Here is a 20943-nt window from a genome sequence, read left to right as displayed (position 1 = left end):
TAGGCACTTTACATTATAACAAGAATGCCTAAAAATGTCCGAAATGTTTTGTTAGGGAAAAATTACAATACATGGTAGAAACAATTCTCCAGCACCAGCCAAGCCCGGGCACCCACTCTAAAGACCCACCCTGAGTGCTGAAAAATGCCTAGAAATGTCTCAATCTTTGTGTTACGTAAAAACAAAACTAAAAATAACATGGGACACTTGTAGGCACTTTGCATTATAGCAAGAATGCCTAGAAATGTCCCACATGTTTTGTTAGGGAAAAATTAAATATATGGGAGAAAAAATTCTCCAGCACCAGCCACGCCCAGGGACCCACTCTAAAGCCCCACCTTGAGTGCTGAGAAATGCCTAGAAATGTCTCACTTTATGTGTTAGCTATAAAAAATAAAAATACATGGGACACTTGTAGGCACTTTACATTATAGCAAGAATGCCTAGAAAAGTCCCAAATGTTTTGTTAGGGAAAAACTAAATACATGGGAGAAAAACTTCTCCACACCAGCCACGCCCAGGGACCCACTCTAAAGCCCCACCTTGAGTGCTGAGAAATGCCTAGAAATGTCTCACTCTTTGTGTTAGGTAAAAAAATGACATGGGACACTTGTAGGCACTTTACATTAAAGCAAGAATGCCTAGAAATGTCCCCAATGTTTTGTTAGGGCAAAATACAAAACATGGTAGAAAAAAACATCTCCAGCACCAGCCAAGCCCAGGGACCCACTCTAAAGCCCCAGCTTGAGTGCTGAAAAATGCATAGAAATGTCTCAAATGTTTTGTTAGGGAAAAATGAAATACATGGGAAAAAAAATTCTCCAGCACCAGCCTGGCCCAGGGAGCCACTCTAAAGCCCCACCTTGAGTGCTGAGAAATGCCTAGAAATGTCTCACTTTATGTGTTAGCTAAAAAAAATAAAAATACATGGGACACTTTTAGGCACTTTACATTAAAGCAAGAATGCCTAGAAATGTCCCAAATGCTTTGTTAGGGAAAAATACAAAACATGGTAGAAAAAAATCTCCAGCACCAGCCAAGCCCAGTGACCCACTCTAAAGCCCCAGCTTGAGTGCTGAAAAATCTAGAAATGTCTCACTTTATGTGTTAGCTTAAAAAAAAAAAAAAATACATGGGACACTTGTAGGCACTTTACATTATAACAAGAATGCCTAGAAATGTCCGAAATGTTTTGTTAGGGAAAAATTACAATACATGGTAGAAACAATTCTCCAGCACCAGCCAAGCCCGGGCACCCACTCTAAAGACCCACCCTGAGTGCTGAAAAATGCCTAGAAATGTCTCAATCTTTTTGTTACGTAAAAACAAAACTAAAAATAACGTGGGACACTTGTAGGCACTTTGCATTATAGCAAGAATGCCTAGAAATGTCCCAAATGTTTTGTTAGGGAAAAATTAAATATATGGGAGAAAAAGTTCTCCAGCACCAGCCAAGCCCAGGGACCCAATCTAAAGCCCCACCTTGAGTGATGAAAAATGCCTAGAAATGTCTCACTCTTTGTGTTACGTAAAAAAATGACATGGGACACTTGTTGACCTTTACATTAAAGCAAGAATGCCTAGAAAAGTCCCAAATGTTTTGTTAGGGAAAAATGAAAAACATGGGAGAAAAAAATCTCCAGCACCAGCCAAGCCTGAGGAGCCACTCTAAAGCCCAACCCTGAGTGCTGAAAAATGCCTAGAATTTTGTTACTCTTTGTGTTAGGTAAAAAAATTACATGGGACACTTGTAGGCACTTTATATTATACCAAGAATGACTAGAAATGTCCGAAATGCTTTGTTAGGGAAAAATTAAATACATGGGAGAAAAAAATCTCCAGCACCAGCCAAGCTCAGGGACCCACTCTAAAGCCCCACCTTGAGTGCTGAGAAATGCCTAGAAATGTCTCAATTCATTTGTTAGGTAAAAAAAAAAAAAAATACATGGGACACTTGTAGGCACTTTACATTTTAGCAAGAATGCCTAGAATTGTCCAAAATGTTTTGTTAGGGAAAAATGAAATACATGGGAGAAAAAAATCTCCAGCACCAGCCAAGCCTGAGGAGCCACTCTAAAGCCCAACCCTGAGTGCTGAGAAATGCCTAGAAATGTCTCACTCTTTGTGTTAGGTAAAAAAATGACATGGGACACTTGTAGGCACTTTACATTATAGCAAGAATGCCTAGAAATGTCCGAAATGTTTTGTTAGGGAAAAATGAAATACATGGGAGAAAAAAATCTCCGGCACCAGCCAAGCCTAAGGAGCCACTCTAAAGCCCAACCCTGAGTGCTGAAAAATGCCTAGAAATGTCTCACTCTTTGTGTTAGGTAAAAAAATGACATGGGACACTTGTAGGGACTTTACATTATAGCAAGAATGCCTAGAAATGTCCGAAATGTTTTGTAAGGGAAAAATTAAATTCATGGGAAAAAAAATTCTCCAGCACCAGCCACGCCCAGGGACCCACTCTAAAGCCCCTCCTTGAGTGCTGAGAAATGCCTACAAATGTCTCACTTTATGTGTTAGCTACAAAAAATAAAAATACATGGGACACTTGTAGGCACTTTACATTATAGCAAGAATGCTTAGAAAAGTCCCAAATGTTTTGTTAGGGAAAAATTAAATACATGGGAGAAAAAATTCTCCACACCAGCCACGCCCAGGGACCCACTCTAAAGCCCCACCTTGAGTGCTGAGAAATGTCTAGAAATGTCTCACTCTTTGTGTTAGGTAAAAAAATGACATGGGACACTTTCAGGCACTCTACATTATAGTAAGAATGCCTAGAAATGTCCCAAATGTTTTGTTAGGGAAAAATTAAAACAATGGGAAAAAAAATTCTCCAGCACCAGCCACGCCCAGGGACCCACTCTAAAGCCCCGCCTTGAGTGCTGAGAAATGCCTAGAAATGTCTCACTTTATGTGTTAGCTACAAAAAATAAAAATACATGGGACACTTGTAGGAAGTTTACATTATAGCAAGAATGCCTAGAAAAGTCCCAAATGTTTTGTTAGGGAAAAATTAAATACATGGGAGAAAAAATTCTCCACACCAGCCACGCCCAGGGACCCACTCTAAAGCCCAACCCTGAGTGCTGAAAAATGCCTAGAAATGTCTCACTCTTTGTGTTAGGTAAAAAAATGACATGGGACACTTGTAGGCACTTTACATTAAAGCAAGAATGCCTAGAAATGTCCCCAATGTTTTGTTAGGGAAAAATACAAAACATGGTAGAAAAAAAAATCTCCATCACCAGCCAATCCCAGGGACCCACTCTAAAGCCCAATCTTGAGTGCTGAAAAATGCCTAGAAATGTCTCACTTTATGTGATAGCTAAAAAAAATCAAAATACATGGTACATTTGTAGGCACTTTACATTATAACAAGAATGCCTAGAAATGTCCGAAATGTTTTGTTAGGGAAAAATTACAATACATGGTAGAAACAATTCTCCAGCACCAGCCAAGCCCGGGCACCCACTCTAAAGACCCACCCTGAGTGCTGAAAAATGCCTAGAAATGTCTCAATCTTTGTGTTACGTAAAAACAAAACTAAAAATAACATGGGACACTTGTAGGCACTTTGCATTATAGTAAGAATGCCTAGAAATGTCCCAAATGTTTTGTTAGGGAAAAATTAAATATATGGGAGAAAAAATTCTCCAGCACCAGCCAAGCCCAGGGACCCACTCTAAAGCATCACCTTGAGTGCTGAAAAATGCCTAGAAATGTCTCACTTTATGTGATAGCTAAAAATAATTAAAATACATGGGACACTAGTAGGAACTTTACATTATAGCAAGAATGCCTAGAAATGTCCCACATGTTTTGTTAGTGAAAAATGAAATACATGGGAAAAAAAATTCTCCTGCACCAGCCACGCCCAGGGACCAACTCTAAAGCCCCACCTTGAGTGCTTAGAAATGCCTAGAAATGTCTCACTCTTTGTGTTAGGTAAAAAAATGACATGGGACACTTGTAAGCACTTTACATTAAAGCAAGAATGCCTACAAATGTCCCAAATGTTTAGTTAGGGAAAAATGAAATACATGGGAGGAAAAAATCTCCAGCACCAGCCAAGCCCAGGGACCCACTCTAAAGCCCCACCTTGAGTGATGAAAAATGCCTAGAAATGTCTCACTCTTTGTGTTAGGTAAAAAAATGACATGGGACACTAGTAGGCACTTTACATTATAGCAAGAATGCCTAGCAATGTCCCAAATGTTTTGTTAAGGAAAAATTAAATACATGGGAAAAAAAAATCTCCATTACCAGCCACGCCCAGGGACCCACTCTAAAGCCCCACCTTGAGTGCTGAGAAATGCCTAGAAATGTCTCACTCTTTGTGTTAGGTAAAAAAATGACATGGGGCACTTGTAGGCACTTTACATTAAAGCAAGAATGCCTAGAAATGTCCCAAAAGTTTTGTTAGGGAAAAATTAAATACATGGTAGAAAAAATTCTCCAGCACCAGCCACGCCCAGGGACCCACTCTAAAGCCCCACCTTGAGTGCTGAGAAATGCCTAAAAATGTCAAAATCTTTGTGTTAGGTAAAAAAATGACATGGGACACTTGTAGGCACTTTACATTAAAGCAAGAATGCCTAGAGATGTACCAAATGTTTTGTCAGGGAAAAATGAAATACATGGTAAAAATAATTCTCCAGCACCAGCCAAGCCTGGGGAGCCACTCTAAAGCGCAACATTGAGTGCTGAACAATGCATAGAAATGTGTCACTCTTTGTGTTAGGTAAAAAAAATGACATGGGACACTTGTAGGCACTTTACAAATAAAGCAAGAATAACTAGAATTTTCCCAAATGTTTTGTTAGGGAAAAATACAAAACATGGTAGAAAAAAATCTCCAGCACCAGCCAAGCCCAGGGACCCACTCGAAAGCCCCACCTTGAGTGCTGACAAATGCCTAGAAATGTCTCACTCTTTGTGTTAGGTAAAAAAATGACATGGGACACTTGTAGGCACTTTACATTATAGCAAGAATGCCTAGAGATGTCCCAAATGTTTTGTTAGGGAAAAAAACAAAACATGGTAGAAAAAAATCTCCAGCACCAGCCAAGCCCAGGGACCCACTCTAAAGCCCCACCTTGAGTGCTGAAAAATGCCTAGAAATGTCTCACTCTTTGTGTTCGGAAAAAACAAATAAAAATACATGGGACACTTGTAGGCACTTTACATTATAGCAAGAATGCCTAGAAATGTCCGAAATGTTTTGTTAGGGAAAAATGAAATACATGGGTGAAAAAAATCTCCAGTACCAGCCAAGCCTGAGGAAACACTCTAAAGCCCAACATTGAGTGCTGAAAAATGCCTAGAAATGTCTCACTCTTTGTGTTAGGTAAAAGAATGACATGGGACACTAGTAGGCACTTTACATTATAGCAAGAATGCCTAGCAATGTCCCAAATGTTTTGTTAGGGAAAAATTAAATACATGGGAAAAAAAATTCTCCATTACCAGCCACGCCCAGGGACCAACTCTAAAGCCCCACCTTGAGTGCTGAAAAATGCCTAGAAATGTCTCACTCTTTGTGTTCGGTAAAACAAATAAAAATACATGGGACACTTGTAGGCACTTTACATTATAGCAAGAATTTCTAGAAATGTCCCAAATGTTTTGTTAGGGAAAAATGAAATACATGGGAGAAAAAAATCTCCAGTACCAGCCAAGCCTGAGGAAACACTCTAAAGCCCAACCCTGAGTGCTGAAAAATGCCTAGAAATGTCTCACTCTTTGTGTTAGGTAAAAAAATGACATGGGACACTTGTAGGCACTTTACATTATAGCAAGAATACCTAGAGATGTACCAAATGTTTTGTTAGGGAAAAATGAAATACATGGGAGAAAAAATTCTCCAGCACCAGCCACGCCCAGGGACCCACTGTAAAGCCCCACCCTGTGTGCTGAGAAATGCCTAGAAATGTCTCACTCTTTGTGTTAGGTAAAAAAATTACATGGGACACTTGTAGGCACTTTACATTTTATCAAGACTACCTAGAGATGTACCAAATGTTTTGTCACGGAAAAATGAAATACATGGGAGGAAAAATTCTCCAGCACCAGCCACGCCCAGGGACCCACTGTAAAGCCCCACCCTGAATGTTGAGAAATGCCTAGAAATGTCTCACTCTTTGTGTTAGGTAAAAAAATTACATGGGACACTTGTAGGCACTTTACATTATAGCAGGAATGCCTAGAAATGTCCCAAATGTTTTGTTAGGGAAAAATACAAAACATGGTAGAAAAAAATTGCCAGCACCAGCCAAGCCTGGGGAGCCACTGTAAAGCCCAACATTGAGTGCTGACAAATACCTAGAAATGTCTCACTCTTTGTGTTAGGTAAAAAAATTACATGGGACACTTGTAGGCACTTTACATTACAGCAAGAATGCCTAGAAATGTCCCAAATGTTTCGTAGGGAAAAATACAAAACATGGTAGAAAAAATTCTCCAGCACCAGCCACGCCCAGGGACCCACTCTAAAGCCCCACCTTGAGTGCTGAGAAATGCCTAAAAATGTCAAAATCTTTGTGTTAGGTAAAAAAATGACATGGGACACTTGTAGGCACTTTACATTAAAGCAAGAATGCCTAGAGATGTACCAAATGTTTTGTCAGGGAAAAATGAAATACATGGTAAAAATAATTCTCCAGCACCAGCCAAGCCTGGGGAGCCACTCTAAAGCGCAACATTGAGTGCTGAACAATGCATAGAAATGTGTCACTCTTTGTGTTAGGTAAAAAAAATGACATGGGACACTTGTAGGCACTTTACAAATAAAGCAAGAATAACTAGAATTTTCCCAAATGTTTTGTTAGGGAAAAATACAAAACATGGTAGAAAAAAATCTCCAGCACCAGCCAAGCCCAGGGACCCACTCGAAAGCCCCACCTTGAGTGCTGACAAATGCCTAGAAATGTCTCACTCTTTGTGTTAGGTAAAAAAATGACATGGGACACTTGTAGGCACTTTACATTATAGCAAGAATGCCTAGAGATGTCCCAAATGTTTTGTTAGGGAAAAAAACAAAACATGGTAGAAAAAAATCTCCAGCACCAGCCAAGCCCAGGGACCCACTCTAAAGCCCCACCTTGAGTGCTGAAAAATGCCTAGAAATGTCTCACTCTTTGTGTTCGGAAAAAACAAATAAAAATACATGGGACACTTGTAGGCACTTTACATTATAGCAAGAATGCCTAGAATTGTCCGAAATGTTTTGTTAGGGAAAAATGAAATACATGGGTGAAAAAAATCTCCAGTACCAGCCAAGCCTGAGGAAACACTCTAAAGCCCAACATTGAGTGCTGAAAAATGCCTAGAAATGTCTCACTCTTTGTGTTAGGTAAAAGAATGACATGGGACACTAGTAGGCACTTTACATTATAGCAAGAATGCCTAGCAATGTCCCAAATGTTTTGTTAGGGAAAAATTAAATACATGGGAAAAAAAATTCTCCATTACCAGCCACGCCCAGGGACCAACTCTAAAGCCCCACCTTGAGTGCTGAAAAATGCCTAGAAATGTCTCACTCTTTGTGTTCGGTAAAACAAATAAAAATACATGGGACACTTGTAGGCACTTTACATTATAGCAAGAATGCCTAGAAATGTCCCAAATGTTTTGTTAGGGAAAAATGAAATACATGGGAGAAAAAAATCTCCAGTACCAGCCAAGCCTGAGGAAACACTCTAAAGCCCAACCCTGAGTGCTGAAAAATGCCTAGAAATGTCTCACTCTTTGTGTTAGGTAAAAAAATGACATGGGACACTTGTAGGCACTTTACATTATAGCAAGAATACCTAGAGATGTACCAAATGTTTTGTTAGGGAAAAATGAAATACATGGGAGAAAAAATTCTCCAGCACCAGCCACGCCCAGGGACCCACTGTAAAGCCCCACCCTGTGTGCTGAGAAATGCCTAGAAATGTCTCACTCTTTGTGTTAGGTAAAAAAATTACATGGGACACTTGTAGGCACTTTACATTTTATCAAGACTACCTAGAGATGTACCAAATGTTTTGTCACGGAAAAATGAAATACATGGGAGGAAAAATTCTCCAGCACCAGCCACGCCCAGGGACCCACTGTAAAGCCCCACCCTGAATGTTGAGAAATGCCTAGAAATGTCTCACTCTTTGTGTTAGGTAAAAAAATTACATGGGACACTTGTAGGCACTTTACATTATAGCAGGAATGCCTAGAAATGTCCCAAATGTTTTGTTAGGGAAAAATACAAAACATGGTAGAAAAAAATTGCCAGCACCAGCCAAGCCTGGGGAGCCACTGTAAAGCCCAACATTGAGTGCTGACAAATACCTAGAAATGTCTCACTCTTTGTGTTAGGTAAAAAAATTACATGGGACACTTGTAGGCACTTTACATTACAGCAAGAATGCCTAGAAATGTCCCAAATGTTTCGTAGGGAAAAATACAAAACATGGTAGAAAAAAATTGCCAGCACCAGCCAAGCCTGGGGAGCACATGTAAAGCCCAACATTGAGTGCTGAGAAATTCCTAGAAATGTCTCACTCTTTGTGTTAGGTAAAAAAATGACATGGGACACTTGTAGGCACTTTACATTAAAGCAAGAATGCCTAGAAATGTCCCAAATGTTTTGTTAGGGAAAAATACAAAACATGGTAGAAAAAAATCTCCAGCACCAGCCAAGCCTGGGGAGCCACTCTAAAGCCCAACATTGAGTGCTGTAAAATTCCTAGAAATGTGTAACTCTTTGTGTTAGGTAAAAAAAATGACATGGTACACTAGTAGGCACTTTACATTATAGCAAGAATGCCTAGAAATGTCCCAAATGTTTTGTTAGGGAAAAATATAATACATCGGAGAAAAAAATCTCCAGCACCATCTGAGCCCGGGGACCCACTCTAAAGCCCCACACGGAGTGCTGAAAAATGCATAAAAATGTCTCACTGTTTGTGTTAGGTAAAAAAAATAAAAATACATGGGACACTTGTAGGCACTTTACATTATAACAAGAATGCCTAGACATGTCCCAAATGTTTTGTAAGGGAAAAATTAAATATATGGGAGAAAAAATTCTCCAGCACCAGCCACGCCCAGGGACCCACTCAAAAAGCCCCACCTTGAGTGCTGAGAAATGCCTAGAAATGTCTCACTCTTTGTTTAAGTTATAAAAATGACATGGGACACTTGTAGTTATTTTTCATTATAGCAAAAATGCCTAGAAATGTCCCACACGTTTTGTTAGGGAAAAATACAATACATGGTAGAAAAAATTCTCCAGCTCAAGCCAAGCCCGGGGACCACCTCTAAAGATCCATCATGAGTGCAGAAAAATGCCTAGAAATGTCTCACTCTTTGTGTTAGGTAAAAAAAAAATACATGGGACACTTGTAGGCACTTTACAGTGTAGCAAAAATGCCTGGAAATGTTAAAAAAATGTTGTTCCAGAAAAATATAATACATGGGAGAAAAAAATCTCCTGCACCAGCTGAGCCCGGGGACCCACTCTAAAGCCCCACCTGGAGTGCTGAAAAATCTAGAAATGTCTCACTTTATGTGTTAGCTAAAAAAAAATAAAAATACATGGGACACTTGTAGGCACTTTACATTATAACAAGAATGCCTAGAAATGTCCGAAATGTTTTGTTAGGGAAAAATTACAATACATGGTAGAAACAATTCTCCAGCAGGACCAGACACACAATCAGATACACCCAACGTGTATTAGGACTCCTAATACCCTCATATGGGGTGTTTACGTCTCAAGAAGAGATTCAGTCACTATCAGCAGTGTTAGAACGTCACGTGAATCTTTCTACAGCCCCCATAACAGCTACATCAAGACGCTTAAACGATGTAGAAAGTGTAGCAACAGAGAACAGAATGGCCTTGGACCTTTTGATGGCATCCGAGGGTGGTGTTTGTCAAGTTATTCATACTGAATGTTATTCCTATATTGCTAGTAATGCTAAAACAGAATACTGAACAAGGGATGAAGGATCTGCATGAAGTACACATGTGGGACAATTTTTTCGAAAGTGTTTGCTACCCTCTCATCCATGGGTACATACTTTTTGTTCCGCACACTGATTCTAAGCATTGTCATGTTTTTGATTGCTATTTCTGTTATCACGTGTATGATTGGTCTGATACTCAAACAATGCACTAAGGCCATTGTTATCGCTATTTAAATTGACCTAAACCCTATCCTTGACTGGTTTCCACCATATGATGATGTTGATAATATAGCAAATAACTGAAGTAACCTCAATCGTCAACTCCTGAAAGAGCGGGATTTCCCCTACCATATAAAGTGTTGTTGATCTAATATGATCAAAAGGAGGGATTGTAAGGGAAATATAACAGTTGACCATAATATAATCATGTGTATCTCCCCTTTGATTGATCATGATTGAATCTCTAACAATGTAACCTTGATCATACTGTTTCCTGTACTAATGAATGACTCTTGGCCTGATTACTCTAGACACAGTAATCTGATTACTCTAGACACTGTAACCTGATTAGTCTAAACACATTACTTTATTACCCTAGACACAGTAAACTAATTAGTCAAGACACTGTAACCTGATTATGCTGTATCCTGTACTACTGAATGAAATTGACCTGATTGCCTTAACTAGGCATTGTTTGTATTCATGTGATCAGAGAATCTCAACTTTTGACTGTTTAACAAACCCCCCTCTAGAATGGGAGGGGTTTAGCCAAATGTATAAAAACATAGAACTGTTTCCTATCTGTGTGCATATTACAAACTAACCTTTGTGGTATGCACCAAGCTCTGAGCATTAAAGTGTGAGAATACTGTAACAGAATTGTTTCCTCGTTGTTAAGGTGGGATTGTAGAAATTGCCACGACAACTGTTTCTCACAGACAGACTCGGATGCAGTGGCGTCACTAGGCTGTTTTATTCGGGGCTAAAGCCCCGGATCTAATTTGATTAGCCCCGAATCTAATTTTTTGGTAAAAAAAAATAAATAAATAAAAAATCGAAAAAAAAATCGACTTTCCGACGGTCCTTGAACGCCCCTCATTTACCGCACGAGAACAGAGCAACAAGTGCGTCAGTACACTTCAGCAGCCAGTCTCTCACTGTTTACAACAGGTGAGTAGTGAGCACAAGCCCTAGATTTCACAATGTCTTTATTATATGTCAGTAATTAAAATGTCTGTAAACGTTTTGAAAACCTTACTTATGGTAAATGTATATAATGTTATAATTGAATGCAAATGTATATCATGTACTTTGTCTGCAGCTAGAATGCTCTAGCTAGCTAATGTTAATGACTAGTACTGTGATGGACCAGAGGCAATAAGCCTGCTACTATATCTATTATTTTCGTCTGTAGTCTAAATGACCGCTTTGTACATGAAAGTTGATGACAGTAATATGAAGATATGATATGAAATTAAAAGAATAACAGTTAGAAATATTAATATTAATACATGATTCTCATGGCTACAGGGAATGAGACCGGCTGCATAAGTGTACTGACTCATTTATGTTTGTTAACAGAGAATTATAACGACATCTGCTGTAGAGTCCCAACCCCCTGGGACCTGCAAACAACAATATCAAAAAGAAGGATTTCAATGTTTTTTGCTCCAAAAGTGGTTGGCAGCCAAGGAGGTAATGGGAATAGAAGGTTTTTTTGTTGTTCTTGTTCTTGTTGAACTCTTTAAGCATATAATGGCACATCCTTCATTTTCAGGTATGATAGCAGATAAGGATGCAGTCAGGGTTCATGCAGGAGACCAAAGGGAGGAGAGTGCAAGTTCAGGTACCTGTAGGCTATGTTAAGAGTGTCTATGTAACAAAGTCGACCTGGTGAATTCCCTCTCAGTATAAAAAGAGGTAAAGACCTCCCACTTGCGCCAAAAAATAGGTCATTTTGTCCTTGGCATAACTAATAGCACACACGTTTATTTGGTGGTCAATTGTGGTCGCAAATCAGAGGACCTGGTTTCGAGACCAATGAAGGCAAACTAGCAGGAGGAAGCAATACTGACGAGCAACACAATGACACTTACATGTAGTATTTAACATATTTTAGTAACCTAATTATAATGTTTGAAATTAAAATTTCTAAATGCAATAATTTGATAGAATATTGATCTTAAGTTTACAGTAGGCTACTGCTTAACTTTTTTTTATTTATTCTTTTATACATTTTCAGAGATAAGGGCAGAGTCAGCATACATAGATGCAGCTGCCAGTGATGCTGCTGACCAGAGTGAGGACAGTGCAAGTGCAAGTGCAGGTACCTGTAGGCTATGTGAGGAGTATCTATACCAATATCTCTAGTCCAGAATTGTATAATATTCAGCAGTGTATCCCAGTATACATCCTTGCCAGTGCCCATTAATTGCAAGTTGTGGATAGCAGAGTTTTATTTAATCATGTTTAAAAAAGGGGGGGAGAAGGAGGCCATAGCTTTATTTCACTTTTTTCCCCTTTTTGGAAATACAGGTGGCTCAGGGTCAGGGAGCACAGGGAACCTGTTAGGAAAGAATGATTTAGGGACACGAGAAACAGGCCCAAAGCAACCCAGACGGGACCAGTACCCCTCCACTAGTTTTGGAAAGCATCAACGGTCTTTCCAGAACAAATGGTTTGAATCTTTTGACTGGCTGGAGTATTCTTTGAGCAGAAACTCTTCACACTGTTTCTCATGCAAGCTCTTTGGGAAACACAACCCTAGAGCCAGCATTCCCTCCTCAGCACTGAGGGCTTTAATAACTGGAAAAGGGCCTTGGATAGCTACCGAGAGCATGAGGCAAGTGCTGTCCACAAGTCATCTATCCTGGCCTGGAAGAATTACAGAGCTACGCTAACAGAAGGCGATGTTGTCGACCAAATGAATGTTGGAAATTCCAGTCAGATTAGTGAAAGGAGAGAATACCTGCGGCGCATTGTGGCCGTCACTAGCCTTTTAGGGAAACAAGGCATTGCTTTCCGTGGTCATGATGAAACCAGCTCCTCCCTGAATCAGGGAAACTTTTTAGAAGTAATGAAGCTCCTTGAAACCTTTGACCCCTTCCTCCAGAACTACCAGGCCCCTTCTCATTCAACATATCTGTCTCCTGCCTCGCAGAACAGCATGATCGAATGTTGTGCTGATGAAGTGACTGCAACCATCGTAGAAGAGATCAAGGCATCGGAAATGTATGCAGTGATGGCTGATGAGGCAAGAGATGGCCACGTTGAACAGCTTGCTGTTTGTGTGCGCTATGTTACAGCTGACGGTGGAGTCAAAGAGCGTCTCCTTGAACTTGTCACCCTTAAGGGATTGAATGCACAGTGCATCACTGACGCAATTGAAAATGTATTGGAGTCGAATGGCCTTAATGATCTCCTGTGTGTCGCTCAGGCTTATGATGGAGCTTCCGTTATGAGTGGTTCAGTAAGTGGAGTTCAAGCTCGCTTTCGTGAGAAACACCCAGAAGCAGTGTACGTACACTGCTATGCTCATGAGCTGAACCTGGTTCTCTGCCATACGTGCAGGGCTGTTCCAGAAGCAAGTGACCTGTTTGAGACATTGGAGAGTGTCTACTGTTTCTTCAGTGTATCAATCGTAAACCATCAGAGATTCTCTGATGTCCAGATGCTCCTGGGCTTGAAGAAGAGTGAGCTTGTCCAGCTGTCAAAAACCCGATGGGCATGTCAGGTGAAGTCTGTGAGAGCAATGCTCTTCACATAATAAAAATATGTGAAGAATACATATATGACTATGTGACTCATTTATTATCTAAATGTTTAATGTTGGTGCTTATGAATGAGGCACTTTTTTGTTAAGACAAAGGGAAGTTTGTGAAAATCTATATTTTTACCATTGGTATTAATAAACTGCATACATTGTTTATTTTGTTATTTGTTATTATTTTCAAAAATTGCATGCGCAGTTACGTTTTGGCCCTGGGCTAAGCCCCGGATCTTTCAGAAACCTAGAAACGCCCCTGCTCGGATGTGTTTAAAACTGAAGCTACACTGGAGGATTCTTCCATCAACATACAGGAGTATGATGAATTAGTGACTGGATACATTAGCACCTGTGTTGATAACATTGTGCCCATCATATAAGTCAGGAAGTTTCAAAACCAGAAGCCCTGGATGAACAGTGAGGTACGTCAGATGCTGTGTGCCCGGTCTCTTGCATTTCAATCAGGGAATGAGATGGAGTACAAAACAGCAAAGTACAGACTGAGAAAAACCATCAAAGAGGCTAAAAAGCAGAACATACAACATTAAACAGCTTTGTGATGAACAATGGTACCCCACAAGGATGTGTTCTCAGCCCAATGCTCTACACACTGTTCACACACGACAACACCGTCCTGAAATTTGCTGACAGCAACACAGTCATTGGACCTATTACTGGCACAACGAAACAGCTTATAGGAGTGAGGTGGCAAGTCTGGTGACATGGTGTGAATAGACCAATCTCACCCTCAACACAGACAAGACCAAGGAGATGATTGTGGGCATGAGAAAGGAGAGGCCACTGTTCATCCGTGGGCTCGAGGTGGAGAAGGTAAGCAGTTTCAAATTCCTGGGCGTCTATAACATTGATGACCTCACCTTGACACTAAACACCAACCAGCTGTTCAAGAAGCACAACAGGGGCTTTACTTCCTGAGGAGGCTGAGGAAATTCGGGATGTCACCAATGATCCTCAGCAACTTCTACAGCTGCATCATTGAGAGCATCTTGATCAGCTGCATCATTATGTGGTATGGGAGCACCACTGTTACCGACTGGGTGGGCTGAGAAATGAGTGCGTTCCTGAATAATATCATGCGGGGGGTGTACAAAACAAGATGTTCCAAACTTTTTTCTTAAAATGGAATGAGTGAATGTCCGCAGAGTGTTTGATTTCATACTTTGAGGGTACTTATTGACCACCTTCAAGTAATTACGGAAAGTAAAAGCCCAGAAAATGTATTTGACACAATATCGGCCCCTAAATACTCACTGGCCCTGACACCAACCTGGACTATACCTAACTAGGGTTGACAAATTCCGGGAATATTCCTTGGGAATATACAGGAATATATGGGAATTTACGGGAATTAACAGGAATTAAAGGGAATAAACTGGAAATTGTGTGGGTAATTTATACTAACTGTATTTACCTCATCATATACAGACATAAATATTACATTACATTACATGTCATGTCATGTCATTTAGCTGACGCTTTTGTCCAAAGCGACTTACAATTAGTACACTCAACATTCATGAGGGGCCATTTAGGGGTTCAGTATCTTGCCAAGTACACTTCGGTATGCAGTTGGGAGAGAGTGGGGTTTGAACCGGCAACCTTCTTGTTGGAAAACCATCACTCTAACCACTAGGCCACACCGCCCCAAATATAAACATTTTGTTTTGTCATAGGCGGATTTGGGCCCTGAGGAAACTTTGGGCACTTGACTATATGCTTATGGATCTTTGTGTCATTCTTAACATAGGTCTTTGCACAGTATTTGCAAATGTACAAAGCCTTTCCTTCTACATTGGCTGGGGTGAAATGTCTCAACACATGAGATAGTGCAAATGGCCTTGTTATGTAGAATAAGATGAGAAAAAAACTTGTAAAAAAACCCTGGTGCAATGCCAGAGATATAAATAATGAGCCAAACAATTGGAATCGTCTTTAAAAATATTTTACAATTCATGAATAAATGAATAGAAATAGGCTAGATCAGGGGTAGGCAACCTTTACTATCGAAAGAGCCATTTCGCCCCCTCTTCCCCCAAATTAAATCTTTCTGGAGCCGCACAACATATTTGATAACACAGGTTATAAAGTTATATATATATATATAGTTATACAATATATAAAAACTATAGTTTGTTGCATTTATTAAATAATAGAACGACAATAAAAAAAACTGTTGACATTTAACTGCTATTTTTACCTGTTACAAAATCACCAAACTCTTATGAATTGGAAAACAAAATACATGTGTGGGCCTACTTTGGAATAAATTAAACACAGAACTCAGCTTTTTTTGCTCATCTCCAGCTTGGTACTTTTCAGCAGATGCTGTGTGCTTGCTCTGGAAATATCTTACATTACGTTTCTTATTGTTTGCTAATTCCTCGTCACATATCAAACATACATGTAAGACAGCATTGGTGGCAGTGAAAGCAAAGTAATCTGTCCACGCAGAATTAAACTATATTTCCCTCCCAGACTTTTCTTTGCTGGGATTTATCCATGATTAGTTTACCGAGGCTGGGGGTCAGAACAATAGATTAGCGAACTGCAGGGAAGAGTGCCGGGACGTAATAGGATGTGACCATAGACTGTATATATAGATGGACGGAGGGTCCGTGACGTCACCCATTGGTTTCTGCACAGTGAGAATGAGGCTAGTAGGACGCGTTCCCCCGGCGCCATCTTGCCGGTGCTTGCTCCTCCTCGGTCCTGGTTAACGAATCAATGGGCAAGAGGAGGAGCGCGAGTGAAGACTGACAACCGAGCGATGCTCGCGCAGCTCAGCGTGTCCAGGTTAGCTCAGTGCTAAGGAGCTAGGCTACATGCTACCCGACGCTGCTAACCGGTTAGCGCTGTGCTGTAGCTGGTCGCAATCTTTACGAACTCACTAGAGGTAAGTAACCTTGAAACTACAACAAAACCTATGCTTTATCTATCATCATAATCATATGCTTACATGCCTCAAGTGGTTTTTAATGTTATTGTTATAAAAATTACCGTTTATTTAACACATCTAATGAAAAGATTGAAGCAAGTTAACTAGAGAGTTGTTTGTTTAGGTGTGACTTGATTTTAATAAGTTAATATCAGGACACTACATGTGTAAGCTGCATGTGATAGTAACTATGTTTCACAAATGTGCTGATACAGGCTGGTATATCCTACATTCCCACCTCGTTTATTTAGCCTTTTATGGGATTTTATAGTGAATTGGACAGATTAGATATGATTATAATCTCCACACCAGTGTTGTAAACAGTTCTCAATAATTATATACTTATTTTTCCACAGAGGGAAGTGGAGAGACTTTATGTGGACTGTTTTCAACAACTCTGTGGGAGATTATCACCTTGAATATTACAGATGAGGTAGAAATACATTTTATCTACTTGTACTATGTTTTATTTCTGTCAGTACATTACATTTCATTTGGCTGACACTTTGATCCAAACTTACTTACAATGTGTGGTTCAACTATGAGGGTACAAACCCAGAGCCCAGTACATCGGTTCTGTCTGAAATCTGTGGTGCTGAACACAGAATAAACTGTAAGAACCAGTCTTTGCTGCAACATACACAACATAAGACATTATTTTATAATGAGTTTCTTCTTTTCATTAGATGAAGCACTGCAGCATCGGATCTGTCCTCAGCAGCAACATGATGGAGATCGGCAGCTTCAGGCTGGTCATCACGAGGACGACCTGCACAAGCTTCATCGGCCCAACACTTCACGTTTTCTCCCTCAACTAAAGATGGCCTGCAACTGTCTAGAGTTGGCAATCATTGCTATGTATCATGGATAATAGATTTAATTTCTATATTCATTATGGTTGGTTAAAATAAATTATTATCTTTTACAATCTGATTTGATACACTTTAGATAAAAACCCAGTGCTTTATTTTTCTAATTCCCCATAAGAGACAGAACACCGTCAGCACAGCTGAGTCCTTCAGGCTCGTCCGTCCCTAATAAAATGACAGGAGACATAAAAGAATGGCATTATTGTATAGGAAGTGTTACTTATGAACAAAGTGTCTGTCCAAAAAAATTTGTGGATATTCAACTCTGTATTTGAATTAAACAGTGCACTACCAAGACAATGCAGTATGGAGTTCTTCCACATTATCTTTGCTTCGATTGTTTGTAAGGTAAGAAAACAGGTCTGTACCTGGAGTCAGTGCATAGGTGATGAAACTTAGTGTTCAGTCTCGTTGGAGTCCTGTTCTGTCTCCTCATGTTGGACATCCACTGGTGCAGGCTGTCTGAGTCACCTGGAGGAAAACTCGAAAACACACCGATATGTGATACGCTGATTTTACAAAATTCATTGTAAATAGAGTAGAAATGTACAGTACACAGTTCATGGTAAAATTGTAGTTGCTATGTAACAATCAAGTTGCTTGATTTCTCAGAAGTTATTAAAGCATTTCTGTTTACCCTTTTGTCATTGCTCAAGTGTTGTCTCTCAAGTGTTGACTGCAGAGGCTCGGAATCCAGTTCTGTCTCTTCATGTTGATCACCCACAGGTCTAGCCTCTCAGGATCACCTAGAGGAAAACTAAACAAATAAAAAATACGTAAAAAACAATATCTGTCAGGTTACCATCTTCATACTTATGTATATGCAAACAATAAAATGTCAATAACTTCACTCTTTTTAGATATCCCAGTTCACATAATCCATCTGTTGCATTGCCTCTTTGTGTTATTATGGGCCTATTTGTTACACTTATACTAAGTTATTTCATATTCATATACTAACTATTTCATGCCATATTCACGTTTCTAACACAAGTGAGATAGGTTTAATAGAGTTTGAAAGTGAACAATTATGGAACACAAACTTAGTATTCACTGTAACCACAGATGACATCATCTAGTGAAACAAATATATATAAATATAATAACTATTATTATTATTAACTACCCTTGCCAGATGTATATAGCCTTAACATTAACAAATAGGGTTAGTCTCGATAATCAAACTCATGCTAAAGAGATAATATAACATCATTTAAGCTTTCATTCCTGTGACCAGGCTTACATATGTGCGCAGTAGTTTTATATGACGCACCAACATTGATCGCTGTAACTAATAATCCCCATGTCTACATTGAAACACTTCTCCACTATGTCTAAAATGCGCACCGGTTTACTGTGACTAGCATTCACGCTCCATAATGTAGCATGAGGACCGCATCGGGCTGTGCTGCTCAGAGAGGAACCTACAGGCTATGCGGTGAACACAAGCTTAAACAACATTACCTTAATCTCGACATAAGCTAACAAGCCATGCATCGTGAGCAACATTACCTGCTAATCATTGCTACGCTTCTAATATATGAATTAAATAAAAATCGATTTTCACTCACCGGAAGAACTTGACAACAGAGCTGTGAGACGGTCTGTTAATTCAATGAACTGCACAGCCAGCCATGGTTTGTGTCGAGTAAATCGACGGGGTTCCGCCGACATGAAGCTACGAGTGGACCGAGCAGCTTGCAGGTGGCTTGAGGGGAGCTAACGAGCGGCTAGTGACAAGGCTGTGGCCGCATCGGAGCCTGTGCCCAGGTGTCATCAATAGACCACGCCCCTAATTATGCGTAATTTTAAACCTCAATATCGCTTAAACGGGGGAGTTAGAAAAAAATTCATCCCCCTCAGAGTTGTCATGAATAAAGAACCTCGCGATTGAGACTAAAACCAAAGGTTGAACCATGCTGTAAACAGGTTTAATTCTGCTGTAAAGTTGGGCATTTTAACATTGGAGTCAATGGGACTTTCTGTTTCTTGGAGCCAGCCTCTAGTGGCCACCCAGTGAACTGCAGCTTTTTACACTTCCGTATCGGCCTCATCGCTCAGCCCAGGATGTTGCCCCTTGGATGTGACGCATATTTTAGTTGCTAAAATATTAAAACAAAACGTGAGAGCAGGTCAGACTGGAGGCCGACACAGAAACTGCAGATCGGTACAAACCACCTGCAGTTTCTGCTCTGATCAAGAAGCTTAGGCGCTGATCTCTGATCAGCTGAGACCAGAGAAACTCGTTGTTTTCACTGTTTCCACTGTTGAGAAGCAGCCGGTCAGTCACTAAGAGGCTGCTCCACGTGAACGAGCTCCGATCTCACTGTGTCTCTCTGAGCGAGTGAGCGTGGGCTCAGGACGGGGGGCGGAGCCCAGGCTCTGTGTGTGTGTGTCGGCTATCTGGGAGCACGTACACACACATACACACACACACACACATTCACCCGCTCCTGGTATTTCATGATGGCCTGATACGATGATTATTTAAAAAATGAACGAGAACGTGACGTTCACTCACGTTCATCATATGAAAGAACTGATTCGTTAAGTTCACCGTTCGCGAAAAACGCAACACGCAACATGCACTGTACAGGGAGCCACTGCAGAGGTGCTGAAGAGCCGCATGCGGCTCCGGAGCCGCTGGGCTAGATGAACAGATGAACAATCCTCAATCAGCATGTAATATATTTTCCCCAGTAATATCATCAAAACTTTTCTGACTATTCCTTCACACTAAAGCAGGCCTCAATAGCCCTGCTGTAGTGTGCAGGATGCTGGCAATTATTTGTTCATGAGAAATGCACAGTGCAGGGTTGAAATTCAACGTGCAGCATGTGCTGCATTCCATACATCTTTAAAATAGAGTTTTGAATGATGTTTTTATTGCTCAGCGTTTAGTTAGCGTATTTATTTATTTTTTTCAAAATTCCCAAAATTCCCTAGTTCAATATTCCCATGGCAAAATGTTGAATGTTTAATAAAAATGTTGTGAAAGCAAATATGAAGATATTCTATATTCTCTTCTATTCTTAACCCTAGGCTGAACAAAGCAAAAATTCCCCTCCCACTACAGCAAACCCAACTTAAAGCCTCTTCCCAAAGCCCTGGTGCCTATTCTTTATCTAACACTGTATTTTCAGTCATTTGCCACTTTATCCCCATGGTAACTTGTGCTGTACCTCTAACCTGGTCAGGAGCATGTTATGTTCAAAATCTGTCGGTCAGATCACTAGAAAACCAAAGTCATCAGTCCGGTCCTACTGGACCTTGAAACAGTGATAGCTTAATACATCAACTAAACAAAACCATTTTGGTTTAATTTTAACTTAGATTATTCAATAAGAGATCCTGACAGTGGATGCTTTTAGTCTCATTCATCAGTGCAGCTCA

At 40.1% G+C, this 20943-nt stretch overlaps 1 long non-coding RNA gene across 1 annotated transcript; it reads left to right on the top strand.

The window, feature by feature from the left end:
- The first annotated feature begins 16410 nt into the window (after positions 1-16410).
- LOC133958571 (uncharacterized) lies at positions 16411-17506 on the top strand. The gene is made up of 3 exons (XR_009921699.1): positions 16411-16639; positions 17038-17114; positions 17368-17506. It is a non-coding gene; the product is annotated as an uncharacterized LOC133958571 (long non-coding RNA).
- Positions 17507-20943: the final 3437 nt, after the last annotated feature.

This window comes from Platichthys flesus, chromosome 8, assembly GCF_949316205.1.
Source record: "Platichthys flesus chromosome 8, fPlaFle2.1, whole genome shotgun sequence".
Lineage (NCBI taxonomy): Eukaryota > Metazoa > Chordata > Actinopteri > Pleuronectiformes > Pleuronectidae > Platichthys > Platichthys flesus.
This window is presented reverse-complemented; position numbering and strand designations above follow the sequence as displayed.